Source organism: Panthera onca, chromosome A1, assembly GCF_046562875.1.
Source record: "Panthera onca isolate mPanOnc1 chromosome A1, mPanOnc1 haplotype 2, whole genome shotgun sequence".
In the NCBI taxonomy this organism is placed as follows: domain Eukaryota; kingdom Metazoa; phylum Chordata; class Mammalia; order Carnivora; family Felidae; genus Panthera; species Panthera onca.
Window position 1 is genome coordinate 67,908,269 of NC_138339.1, and position 14,366 is coordinate 67,922,634.

Consider the following 14,366-nt stretch of genomic DNA (forward strand, 5'->3'; position numbering starts at 1 on the left):
GGAAGGGCAGATGGGGCACAAGGATGGAAGTAGAGAAGCCAGAAAAATGTCCTTGGCACATTTCTAGATAGAATCAGAGACCTGGGAAGAGGGTATTCCTTTGTTTGGGGAAAATAGATGGGTCCTTCGGTTACCCAGGAGTTCTATTTTATAATTTACATAGTTGCCTTATCTTTAACCAGAGCGATGTCTCCTAGAACTTAGTTGCTTTTGGGGGGAGGAAGGATGTTTCATGTTTCTTTCCTCTGTGTGCAGTTAAATAGCTGTGCCTTATGCTGATATTTTTTCCCCGGGTAATGTATGATTTTGTGGGGAGAAGGGAGTAAGTGTTGAGAGTTCTGTGTAGGAACTTTGTATTTGAAAGGGAGAGTAGGAATGATCATTACTTTATGCTGGGGAGGAGATCAAAAAAAGCGTTTAAAAGGCTTGTACAATTCAACTTTGATTCATTTGTTCAGTGAATTGTGGTTGAGCTCACTTATCACATGGAGGATTCTGCTGTGGGAATTACTCTAGTGAGAAAGACAGATATGACCCCTGGACTCCTGGAAGATACACTGAGTTGCTAAGTTAACTGAATAAAATTGTCTTCTTAATTTTTGGTGTCCTTTAAAACTGAAAACCTCAGAATGTACTGAAGTGTAACTTCTAAGCTCTGCTGTAATTATGTCATGGATGATAGTAAGACTTTCTTTCTTTCTTAATTAATTACATAAGACCACTCTCTTCTTCTGAAGGTAGAAGGTACTATTCTCCTGAAGGGACATTACTATTGCCAGTTATCTTGTAAAAAAAAAAAAAAAAAAAAAAAAAAAAAAAAGTTCGTCCAAGAGTAGAAAATGAAAGGGAATTAGACCCTGGACCCTAGGGAAGGATAAACAGTTCTCTGGGGCCTCAAGTCTAGTTTCCAAGAGCAAAGAGTCAAGAATACTTTCATTGGTGGGAATAAGTTGGTTTCTGTCCATGGAATCCGCTCTTGGATTAGTCAAGGAGATACCTGGATGGGCCTTGAACTGCTGACGTTGAAAGGAACCATGGCTAGTAGGATTGTAATTTACTTTGTTTGCTATATTTCAATGACTTTTCTATGCTCCTTTAGTAGAAAATTTGTCAAAAGTTGTCCTTTGGTCTCTGCTCTCTCTGTAGAGAATTAAGAGGATTTTAATTGTGCATTTGGGATGCAGCTGTGAAGGTAGCATGGCAATGGGTACTATACTGGATTGAACAGTGCCCCCTTCCCCAAATTCATGCTATCTCCAGAAGCTCAGAATGTGACTTTATTTGGAAATAGGGCTATTGTCGATGTAATTAGTTAAGATGACCATACCCCGTAATTCAGTATGACTGGTGTACTTAAGAGGCACAGCGACAGACGTGGAAGAGAATATGTGGAAGACAAGGATGAGGCAGAGATCGGAGTGATGTGTTTATGAGCCATGGGGTACCAAGGATTGCCAACAACCACACCAGAAACTAGGAAGAGGCAAGGAAGGATTCTCTCTTTGAGCCTTCAGAGAAAGCATGGTCCTGCTGACCCCTTGATTTCTGACTTCTAGTCTATAGAACTGTGAGAGAATGACTTTCTGTTGTTGAAACCACCCAGTTTGTGATCCGTGGTTATGGTAGCTACAGAAAACTAATACAGACTCTTATTCACATGTGCCTAGAACATACCATTAAAATGATAGAGGACTGTATTCCCTTCTTCTAAGAACCATAAGAGACTCTTAAAAAAGGGTTTATGCGATCTGAAGAGAAACTAGAGCACGAGAGAGAGACTCTTAAAAACTGAGAATAAACCAAGGGTTGATGGGGGTGGGAGGGAGGGTTAAGTGGGTGATGGGCATTGAGGAGGGCATCTGTTGGGATGAGCACTGGGTGTTGTATGGAAACCAATTTGACAACAAATTTCATATTAAAAAAAAAAGATGTACATTTTACATTTCTGAAAAAGGGGTGGGAATTACAATTATAGCCTACATTTTTAATGTAATTGTTGCAGGAATAATCTTACCTCAAACAAGGCAGGACCTTATTTTCCCCCCACAGTTCAACTAATTTTTATTTTATTTCATTGATGTGGCACAAACTTAAGATGTCCTCATTCCCTCACCCCCTAAGATTTATAGCTACATTTCAAAGTACATGTGTAGTAAGTACTACTGTGTGGAAGGGGGTAAAGCTGCATTTGTCTGGGCAGCATCTTTCCCTGCTGGGAATGTCCATCCTCCTCTCTAGGTATCAGTCCTTGGTCTCTGTGGGTCTATTGAGATTCTCTGTTCCTTTGCTCCTGGCCTTCCAGGTCTATTGGTATTCTTTGGTAAGTGCAAACCATGCTAGGGTATAGAGATCTCTAGGGTGTTGTCTAGGGTCCTATTTCCTACATTAAGTAAACAGCTTCTCTCTTTTAGTGTTTGGGGATTGGATAGAATATTTTTTTAATCTCTACCTTTTTGCTGTCACCTCTCTTCCATGTGGTTATGAACACAGCCTGGTGGCTCTGAGTGTAAGGTAGGGAAGGGAAAAGTGGGGAAATATTGGTGGGAAATTATCAGTTAGCTTTCAAAAATGCTGTACATCTACATTTCTCTTCTAGAAAAATAATTACTAAAACTACCCTCAAAAATCCTATAAAAGTCCTCTTTCTTTTCTAGGTGGCCCTCTCAAGCTCCTCCTACTCACCCACATCACCATGCTTTGCGTCTCCATCCAGAATGTGTTCTTCGAGGACAGTAACTCCCACAGGCAAAGCAGCATCTGGCCGTGTGGGTGATCTATTCTTCAGCCTCTCAAAGATGTGTAGGTAAGTCTCGCTAAAGTTACTGCCTCCTCCATCTTGGGTTTGCTGCTTGTTCCCGCTAAAGTTACTGCCTCCTCCATCTTGGGTTTGCTGCTTGTTCCCCCCATGATGTTCTCTGTCCTTCCAGGACAGTCCTACTATCTCCAGGTTGCTCAGGCACCCGCACTGGCACAACAGTCCACTTGGAATAAATCTCTGTTGGGCCTCGCATAAATCAAATACTAAGCAGCTCATTGCTTAAGGCAGTAGGCAATATGGGCTGGTTCCCATCCTGGAACTGCAGGCACATTTTCTTTCACCTGAGAGTCCAGGAAAAGTCTCAGAGTCACTCATGTCTGGCTCAATGGAGAAGCTAGACTAAGGCAGCCAAGGTGTGTTCAGGTCCTGTGTGATGCCATTCATGGACCATCTCTGGTTTCTGACACCATCTAAGTCCTCCCTAGCTTCTAGAGTAGTAGTTGTGAGTTCTCTTTGTGAGCACAGTCTACCATGCAATATCTATTTTTCCCTCAAGCAAAGAAAAATGAATGGTACAGGTGCCTTGAAGCTCTTAGAGATTTTGGAACTGTGCAATAATACCCTTCATGGGTTTGCTGACTATTGGATATGCGAACTTAAGAAAGCTGTAGATGAGAATCTCTCATGTCACAGAAAATAAGGATCTTGGACAGTTCAGAGTAATGGATGTGGGTGAGAAAGAAGATAGCCATTTTATCCTTGACTCAGATGGTAATACACTCTCTCAATAAAGGATTATAGGGAAAGGGCTAACCACTTAAGGGGTAACTAACAGAAGAAACCAGGAAGGAGTCCAAACAGATTTACTAGCCATTAGGGCCAATGTATAGTTGTAGCTTCAGAATCCCATCCTTTTGAAACTTGACCACTCAAAGATTACTCCATAATTAATCAATCTATTTTCTTTGGGGGATCCCTTTTTAGATATCAGACACTTTCCCAAATGACAGCATATCTCTATTTGTACTAAGGAGACTAAGAAAAGGATTCATGTCCTTGCTTGAATCAATAAAAAAGTAGTCTTCTTTCATGGTTGGTGGGCATGGTGAAACATCAGGAATCAAAGATAGAGAGCTATGAAGATGGAGGGGGAAGTAGGGCTCCTCACATACCCACTTGCATACATTCCTCTTCATAAATCTCATTTTTACTGAAGGATTAAATAATTGCAGGTTTGATTTTTAAGAGGCAAAAGAGTATAATACTAAGAAGTTAGAGGTATTCTGGTCATGTCACATTTGGCCCAACTCCAGAGCAGAACCATCTACCTTATGTGACAATGTCTGGTTGGGGCAAGTCCTAATGAACTGCTATGTGATCTTCCTACTTATTCAGGAGCTTGCTTCTGAATCAAGTGGGGCTTGCTTCACTTGATTTGTGGGCTTAACAGAAGGATACAGTCCAAGGACTGGCACTACCAGTCAAGAGAGCTTGGCTTCCTTGGCTCTATTGGCTGCATTGCCTGCATCATCAGTGAATTATTTGAGTTTTAACTAGCATTGCTGTGCTCATTTGGGGTCTTACATGCCAGATATCAATATTTCAAAATTCTCTTTAAGAGGTTTTTTTCCATATACCAAATATTTGAGAGGAAACATTCATCTGAAATACTAAACATTTTAAAAGGGGGAACAGATTTTTTTTTTTTTTTTTTGCATAATGGGAATGAAGAAACTAATCTTTTTGGAGAAAAGCACTTTCATTTTTGAGTAAATGTGCATGAGTCCTATTTTGCTACTGATTGCACATTGGTAATTCTTGACTTGTACCATTTCTGACTTGTAATCTAAGTCTAAACTTAGATACTTTGGATTACTCAGATAGTGGATGTGACTGTGTCTCTGTAGGATGGTTATGGTATTTTGAGTATAGTGCTGGAATATTTTGATCATTCATGCTAATACATTCATTCAGTGTATTGTGATGAGCTCTTTCTCATCCACACTCATGTTTCCCTATGTTCTGAAGAAAATTTATATCCCAAGCAATGCTTATAGGTATTTTTGTTGAGGGGGAAGGAGCATGAAGGGGACAGTTTATGGTCACCTTAAACTTGAGAAATTCTGGGTTAAACAAAAGTGGAGCAGGTGTCTTTGTTGAAAAACTTTTCTGAACTGTTCAATATGCTGTGTACATATTTTGAATCTCTAGTTTTCCTCTCCCTTTTTTTGGTAGAATATCCGTTAATATTATTCAGGATCCTTTTTATGTCAGAGAGTTCGGGAAACACTAGTCAATTCTAGGGATACAATGAGATGCAATTGTTTAATCATGACCAGAGGGATTTTAGCCTCTCACCAGATGGTTGTGAAAGTAAAGCCCCTGGAGCAACTGTTAGCTCCTTTTTTGGAAGGCCTGATGAGAAAGATGTCTCTTTATCTCAGATAGCATTATATAGACTTTTAGAGAAGGAAAACGAACCAGAGGACCTGTAACTCTGTGGCTTTGGAATGCTGTCTTTTAGAGCATTTTATTAACATACCTTTGTCAGAAAATGTTAGACCGAATCTTAAAAAGTGTCCTCACTATCTACTGTTGTACAACAATTTCGCCAATATGTAGTTTGTTAAAACGACAAAGGTGTCACAGTCTCTGTGAGTTGGGAATTCAGGAATGACTTAGCTGGATTGTTCTGGCTAAGAGTCTCTTAGGAAGTTGTAGTCAGGATGTAGGCAGAGACTGCAGTCATCTTAAGGCCTGGCTGGGACTGGAAGGTGTGTTTCCAAGATGGCTCACCTACATGTCTCTTGGCAGGTGACCTCAGTTCCTCACCACATGTATGTCTCCTTAGGCTGCTTGTGCGTGTTCATGACATGATAGCTAGCTTCACTGACCATGAGTGATAGGGGGAGAGAGAGAGAGAGAGTGAAAAGGAAGCTGTGGTGCCTTTCAAGATCTTGTCTCTGAGGTTGTATACTGTCACTTGTGCTTTATTCACTTAGAAGTGAGTCACTAAGTCCAGCTCACACTCGAGGAGATTTAGGTTCCACCTCCTAGAAGGAAAAGAGTGAAAGAATTGTGGACATATGTTAAAGCTACCACAGGAGGTTTAAATAACAAGGACATGAGAAGAGGCAAAATAGGGCACTGCCTAGACTATTTAGTTCAGCACATCAATGCCATCATCAAGAATCCAAGTTGTTTCCATCTTCTGTTCTGCCATGCTTAATGACTTGGCTTTGTGTTCAGGTTAGTTCCCAACATAGTTGTGAAATGACTGCACAAATACCAGCTGTCCTGTCCAGTCACAATATCCAGAAGAACAAACAGATTGCATCTTCTTGGTGTCATGATTTTTGCATAAGGGAACCTTTGTTGGGAGCTCTCCGTGGCTTTCTGTCTTGCTAGTGGGTCAGAACTACATCATATGCTCAAGACTAAACCAATCACAGACAAGAGGAGGGAGATGGCCACGAGTGTCTTAGGTAGACTTTTGTAGTCTCAGGGTCAGGACACATGCCCTGAGGTGGTGGACCCTGAAACAGATTAGAGTTCCCTTTACAAGGAAGGGCAGGAAATGACTACTAGGTTGACAATGAACAGGTAGATTGCCATGGATCCTTCACCTCCCTCCATAACAGTCTTCCAGTCACCATGCCATGTGTACAGGACAATGTCACCTCTTTTGTAGAATATAAAGGCTTAGGGACACCTGGGTGGCTCAGTCGGTTGGGCGTCCGACTTCGGCTCGGGTAATGATCTCACAGTCCATGAGTTCGAGCCCCGCGTTGGGCTCTGTGCTGACAGCTCAGAGCCCGGAGCCTGCTTCGGATTCTGTGTCTCCCTCTCTCTCTGCTCCTCCCCTGCTCATGGTGTGTCTCTCTCTGTCTCAAAAATAAATAAAAAACATTTTAAAAAATTAAAAAAAAAGAATATAAAGGCTTATACTTTAGACAGAAGATCAAATCTGGGGAACCCCTCAGTTGTTGTTTATATAAAACTCATTCTAGTTAAAAGGTCTAAAAAAATGAGAAAATATAATCTCAAAACACATCTTTAATAATATTCAGTGTTGTTGGAAGAACAGGTTAGAGATGAAACTAAATTCACCACTCACAAGAGAACTATTATACCAGTGCGGGTAGGGGTAGGGCTACATTTCTTCTCATTGGTGTTATTAACAGAGTAAAATTTGCCATTTGTCCTCATAGAAGCCTAACACTGAAAGCAAAGTCTTGAGCTGTGTATTAAATGGTCTAGTATTGAATTGGCTGTCTTATATGTTATTTCTCCTCAGTTTCAAACTTCTCAATGCTCTTGCTAAATTTGAGCCCTGCATAAGGCATTGCTCTTGCTTCTCTATGCTCCTGAGACCTGCAGAGCTATTCAGGTTTTCAGCATTGCTCTCCCAAAGTGAATCTCTCCAGCATTTTGTCATGTCTCAGCTTCAATCCGTTTTAGTAATTTCATGGAGTTTTTACAACTGCTGGACAACTGCTTGAGACAAATTCAAGGGAACTGAAGGGAGAGAAAAAAGCAAAAATATCTGCCCTTGTTAGGAGGAAGGCTAAACTTGCTTACTGCAGAGGAATTTGGCTAGGTGCTTTGCATTTAGTATGTTTTTTTTACTACTTCCCTTCCTTCCTTTCCTCATTCATTCATGTACTTATTTAGCTTTGAGTCTACCTAAGGATTTCAGTTTCTAATCACTCAAGGAGCAAGTGAATAACTGGGAGTAGAAAACATTGTTTGCCACACAGGAGTTACCATGACAAATGGAGTAGCATAGGAATTCCAGTACACAGAATTAATTCCCTCAGGATTTTGCCAGCCCTGAAATTGTGTAAAAGTTGCTGTACAGATTTCTTATTTCCTATAGAATTCTGTCAGTCATGCACATGTTAAGAGAAAGAAAGATTTAAAAAAAAAAGCCAATTTGACAAAATCAGGGAATCGAGCTTAAAAGTGTCTAAATATTTGTGGCCAGCACAAGCTCCTTAGAGCATGTGGTGGGGAAAGGCCCTTGACCAGAGGCCAGACCTCTGTAGACGTGGTTTGCTGTTGTTGGCTTCTGAGGCCCTGAGGCTGACCACCAGGGTAGGTGGAGGACTAAGGACTTCTTGATTCCTCAACCCATTGGCTTTCCCCGTTAAAGGGCTTTGGCAAAATTCCGTACTGTCTTAAAGTTTGCCTTGTTTGGATTATATATTTGCTCCAAAAGGCATAGCACTTTATAAAATATTCATATCATTTCACAAGATTATTTTGCCAAGATTGATTTGGAACTAAAGGCGTTGTAGGACCCCATAAAAAGTTAAGCTCCCACAGCTAGCTACCTGTTCATGGTCAGTCCAATAGCCATTTTCCTCTCTTTCTTGCAAAGGAAACTCCAGTCTACCTCAGATACTCAGCGAGTATCTACCTCAGGATAGATATGCTGATCACTCACTCAGGAATACATCTCGATCTATATAAGTCACTCATGGTAATTCTCCTCTTGCCTGCGATTGGTTTAATCTTGATCATGTGATGCAGTTATTTCTACTTGCAAGACAGCAGAAATAAATGTATCATGTAAAATATCATTTGCTAAATGATCCTTTTCCTTTTTTTGTTGCCGGGGGGTGGGATTAGGGAGAAGAATGTTACCTACTCTACCATATTGGCCCTGATTGGCTCTAATTCTAGATACAAAACATACACATTTACTACATCTATCCTAATGGAAAACAAGTGTATAATGATTTAAAGAGTGCCATGTTAGACAATATCCAGAATAGGTGTGCGTGTGTGCGTGTGTGCGTGTGTGTGTGTTTTAAACTGGGACACACATACTGCAGGGGATACATGAACATTTTCCAGAGAGTATGTAAGCTAGGATTGTTTTAAGGAACAAACTTCCATTCTTTAACTTCTAAATGAATTCTTTCTTAAATTGGCCACCTAAGAATATGTCTGTAATCTATAGGTTCTCTCTTCCCATCTCTCCTTCTATAGTTACCTCCCTCCCACTTTATTCATTCTAAATTTGACTCTGATGCATTGTTCAGGACTATCAAGGTGCTCAAGGGACAATTTGAGACTTCACAGCTCATAGGGAGCATTGTGTGTGTGTGTGCGTGTGTGCGTGTGTGTGTGTGTGTGTGTGTGAGAGAGAGAGAGAGAGAGAGAGAGCGAGAGAGAGCTTCTAATAGAAAAATCTTAAGTGAGAAACATGTTATTTCATCAGGTTTCAAGCTAAAGTCAAGACTCCTTGCTTCCATTATCTGTGTTAGAATTGGAATTCAGAAGTCAGATGGTTAACCAGGAACACAGATTAATACATGCATTTCAATTAAAATACAATGTCAGATTTTTTTTTCTGACAAAAATTAAGTCTGTTCTGCCCAACGGATTTGAAAGTGAGTGCTTTAATTGCTATTTTCCCCCTAAGGACAGACAATTTCTATAAATTAAAAAAGCTAAGTCTGAGACTTCAAGATTTTGAGGAAAATCTATTTAAAGCATGTATATTATATTCCAGAAATCACAACCTTTTCAACTATTTAAATTTATGATAAAAATTCTAGATGTTAAAAATTTGTGGGGTGTAAATAGTTTGCAAAATTCTTTTAGGGGATGTATGACTAAAAGTATTTGAAGACTTGTACTCCAAAATGCTGTATTATGTCAGATGGAGAGGGATAGGAGTAGCCCGTGGCAAAATTGTGAACTGAGGAAGCCTCTGGCATTTATCCCTCCCTCTTTCTCCACTCTAACTTTCCCCTGGAGAGTTTGTTTTCAAGATTTCTGGCAGCAGGGCTTACCCAGTCCAGAGCCTCCAAGGCTGCAGATATCTCCATAGTCCCTGCTCTTCATTCCATTCTGGGTTTCATTCCCTCAGAGCCCTGACCTCCAAGAGCATCACTTGACTCATCTTTTAAACTAGTCTACCAGGTTATATAATGGACATTGGACATTCTTTTATGACTGCCATCATGTGGTTTGGAAATTTCCCCATCATTTGGGTCTTGATTGTATGCTAAGCCTGTCTCCCATGATAGAATCTGAAAGTTCCAGATACTCCCTTTTCCAACTCCTCACAGTAATAGACATCATCACTTCTAAGCACTTGACACATAGTAACTCATTTAATCCTCAATAATCTTGTGAAGTAGATACTATTAACAAATTGATGCCGTTCAGGAATCTGAAGCACAGAGAGAGAAAGTAACTTGCTCATGGTCACACAGCAAGTAATTTGAAAAGCCAAGATTTGAACTCAAGGAATTTGATTCCAGAATCTAAGTTCTAAGTCACCATACAAACGTACATGGCCCAAGTTCAAACACATATAATCACTGCAGACTTTGGTTCAAGAGCTGATATTTAAGAAAAACAGTGATAAGATAGTCCACCTAGGACTGGGAAGAGCCACTGTCCACTACCTGGACTCTCTAAGGACAGCAGTGACCATGAGTCCAGGGCTGGCTCAGAGTGCTGGCCATATAGAATTCAGCTTGGAAAGCCAGCTGGGTAGTTGTGGATCACTTCTAGAATGTGCCTATGATTGTGGCTTTGGCCATGCAACTCTCTACCTGGTTCTCTCTCTCTTCTGATAATCCTGAGAAAGCTTTTCCTCTTTCTTTCTTTCTTTCTTTCTTTCTTTCTTTCTTTCTTTCTACCTATCTATCTAGCATCTATCTATCTATCTATCTATCTATCTATCTATCTATCTATGTAATTATATAACTCTTTATAATTACATTTAGAACTAGATACTATATAGAATATGTAGCTCCTATATATTATATCAGCCAGAATAGGCTCCTATTGCTTACAACAAAGGACCCTGATGGTGAGCTTTTAAAGGTGGGGGGGGGGGGGGGTTCTTCCCTTATATTCTTTTTGGCTTCCACCAACATCCCCTGCCTGGATCAGGTGCTCAAAACACATTTGTTACATGAATAATGAGCTGATGGACAACAAGGTGTTCGTGGGTGATAATAACTTACAGGGGCAACTCTTCTAGGAATATTAGCATCTAGATGAAGCCCTTAATGTCCCAAGGCACTGGTTGTAACCTACTAATGGGCCTTGAAATCAATTTAGTTGGTTGCTGTTAGCATTTTAAAAAATGAAATGGATTCATTTGTAACAGAAAACATTGGAAAATAGAGTGCAACACAGGTAGGAAGAACAAATCTTATTTTACCAAATGTTTGCTTTGATTGTGTTTATGTTTTTATGTGTTATGTTTTATGTGTTATGTTTTATGTATGAGCCTGTGTGTAGGCATATGTTGGGTTGTGGGGTTACTATGGGCTAAAACTGATTGAAAACCATGGCCATAGGGTTCATGTGACTAATAGTGTGTTACATCTTCTGACAGAAGAGCAGCGGGAAGGATTGAGAGATGGTGTTCTGAATTGCCTTAATGATTGTCGGTACCACAAAATACAAGGCGGGTCCAAGAAACATGTAAATATTCTCTCACACTGTAGTAAGGTGGAAAGAAAAGGCCACAATTCACTTTGCTCCTCTCACTCACTCCCCTGCCACACAAATACCTTTTTTTGGCAAGATGAATTATATCTTAATCATCCATTCTAGAATACAAAGTAATTACACCTGGGTGAAAGGCTACTAAAACTTGTAAATTGTTCTGTTCTCATACAATTTTTTGTATATAATTACTAGTATATTTTCAAGTATAAAATATTCACAGTAATATACCAGTATATCTGTATTTCATGAATTGCCTTTCATCTACTTGCCCTCAGCTTCATCCACATGTGTACCTCACGACTTAACAGGGTGGGTGTGTGTGTGTGTGTGTGTGTGCACCTCTAATGAAAGGGTACACTTAGGTGACCAGTCTTATGTTCCTAACCTGAGTGTCCTTGGACATGGCTGCCTAAAATTTGGGAAGGCTGTCTGTAGTGAGGGGCATGCGGCAGAAAGACACACAAAAGACATCAAACCACTTTGCGTGACATGGAAGTGTGCTGGGGAGAGAAGCACTGACTGAGACCCAAATGCTCTTGAGCCAGTTCCCAAGCAATGTTGTGCCCTTTTTCTTCGTCTTCGATTGCCTTCTTTGAAGCTTTACCCAAACCAGTCCAGTCAGTTTTTATTAGGCTAGTGTCTTATTTGGCTAGCCTCTTCCCTAGAGGCTGACTCTGAGAAGAGAAATCATGGGCAAGTAATTTATTAAGGAAGTTCTCCCAAGGGAAGCAGGAAGGAAGTGGAGAGAGCACTGTAAGAGAAGAGTGTGAGGTGTGATTTCAGGCCAAGTCTACGGAGGGTAGAGCTCCCTTGACCAGAGACCAGAAAGCTGACTTTTACCATCCTGTACCAGTCATTGGCTTAGGACTACTCTGGGGGAATGCAAACTCCCAGGCATGTCCAGCTCCCTGTGTGTGTGCATCTCAGCAGCCTGAGCAGGTCCTCAAAAGAAAAGTCATGATAAGGCCACAGAAAGCAACAGCACAACAAAACCAACACAAAGGCACAGAAAAGGTCAAAGGGATCCAAGGGCTTCAGGGTGGATTTGTAACATTTGCTATATCCAGTTAGAGTGGCTATCTGTGCCTATACTTAAAAGAACTTTTTTTTCATGTGGAATGATTTGATATTTGTTTAATATTTGTATATATTGTGAAAGGATCACCACAGTAAGTCTAACATCCATTACCATATATGGACTTTTATTAATGCCGATGCATAGTTGAAGAGAATAAGTGAAAGTGAAAAGCAAGATTTTTACAAAAATTAGGAAGGCTACTCCCGAGAGTGATGTTGGGCACATTCCTAGTTTATATCAGAGAAGACTACACATTTAAGCTTCTCAAGTTTAACTACCTAAGATGGAAATGTTCTGCCTTAAAGATGTATTCTTTAAGCAGAAGAAGAGAGGCTGAGAACTCTATTTTTCAATAACTACTTCTGCTAAAGACCTACTGATGTCTTGCCTACATGGTTCTCTATGGTGATCCTTGGATCTGAAGTAAGAATATTTCCCTTAGCCTCGTGCCTACTTTTGCACTTGACTGCTATTTCCACTTCTATTTTTTCCTATTTATTTTCTAGGATACTTGCATTCACTTTATCCCCTAATTCAAGCTGGGCATCCTTTTAGTTTTTAAAAGTATATCTTGAATTTAAGATGCCCTCATACATCATTAGGTAACTTTAAAAGCTGGTATTATTTCAGAGTGGAATCTGTTCTACTTCTCTTATCCTCTCATACCTTGTTAATCTTGTGTAGTGATAGGACCATCCCTACTATCAGAGCAAGAGATGCTGAAAAGAGAGAACTGAGAAATTGCCCTTTCCCTTTTGTGAAGTAGAAAAACCTGTTCTCAGTACCCATCATTTCTCTGCCTTATTATCCTATTAGTTCTTCTTTTGGTTTCTGGTTCTCTCCCTTCTGGTCATTTGGTGTCATCATCTTATTCTTTGGTCATATAGGGTCCTGAAGTACAGCCTCCCCTCCCTGTTAATGTGGGAAGATGCCTATTTAAATCTTAAACCTCCTTTTCTCCCATTACAGTGTACCTACCCTGAGTTCTATTTATACAAGGTCATTGTTGCTGCTAGGAGATAGCTTGATGCTTTTGTCAACTAGTTTGTGGTAATGGATTAAAGACAACCTATTAGTCCCACCATCTCCCCAAAACACCTGCAGATTTAAGAGGAATACTTTAATAGGACTCTCTCAATGAGGCAGTGTAGTGTAGTAGAAGGAATGAAGTCTTGGATTTGAAATTAAAGTGACCTTGGATCAAATCAATCTCTTTCTTATTCCCTAGGAGATCATCCGTAGTTATGTAACCTCTCTGAATCTGCCTAACCTGCCTTTATAAAACTATAAAAAGGGGATCCCAACACTTACTTACCTCCCATATTTTGGGGGCTATTTAATTAAAAATTATAAAGAGTATCTAAGTTAGTGTCTGATATGTAGTAGATGTCTTATATATTGCAACTAATACATTAAAAATACTGTAAACCAAATAATGCTGGTAATCTTCATGAACAAATATTTCTTAGGCACTTTGTACAGAAAGAAAGAAATACAAGTGGTACCTCTGAAATTAGATTCTACTTCACCTATGCACTAAACCAGGTGTTTTATAGTCTATTCATCCAGTAGCCAACTCTTCATTTATTTGTTAACTTACTTATGGACTTAGTAGGTACAAAAGGCTGGGCTGGGTACTCTGAAAGATATAAAAAATGGGTACATAGTCCCATGTTGGCTTATAATTGAGTGTGGCGAATCAAGTCTTTAGGCATTTTGGATATTGGAAAGGCAAGATATTGATCCTCTTTGAAGTTTGTCTGTGAAAGTTCAGAGTCCAAGAAAAGAAACAAATCTGTATCTTTTAGGAAAATTGAGGAATAGATCATTTTCAGATACATAGAATAGATTATAAGTCAAGCTCCAATGGTAAGGTCAGTAACTGGACACAGTAGATAGGCAACAGATTAGTAGTCAAGGGCATCAGGAGAACAGGGGAATGTGCGGAGTGGATAAAGAGGCTTAACAGGTAAATCATGTTCACCTGAAATGCGGCCAGGCAGACCCTAGCCCATCTTGGGTTTAGCCACTTGTGGGAGTCAC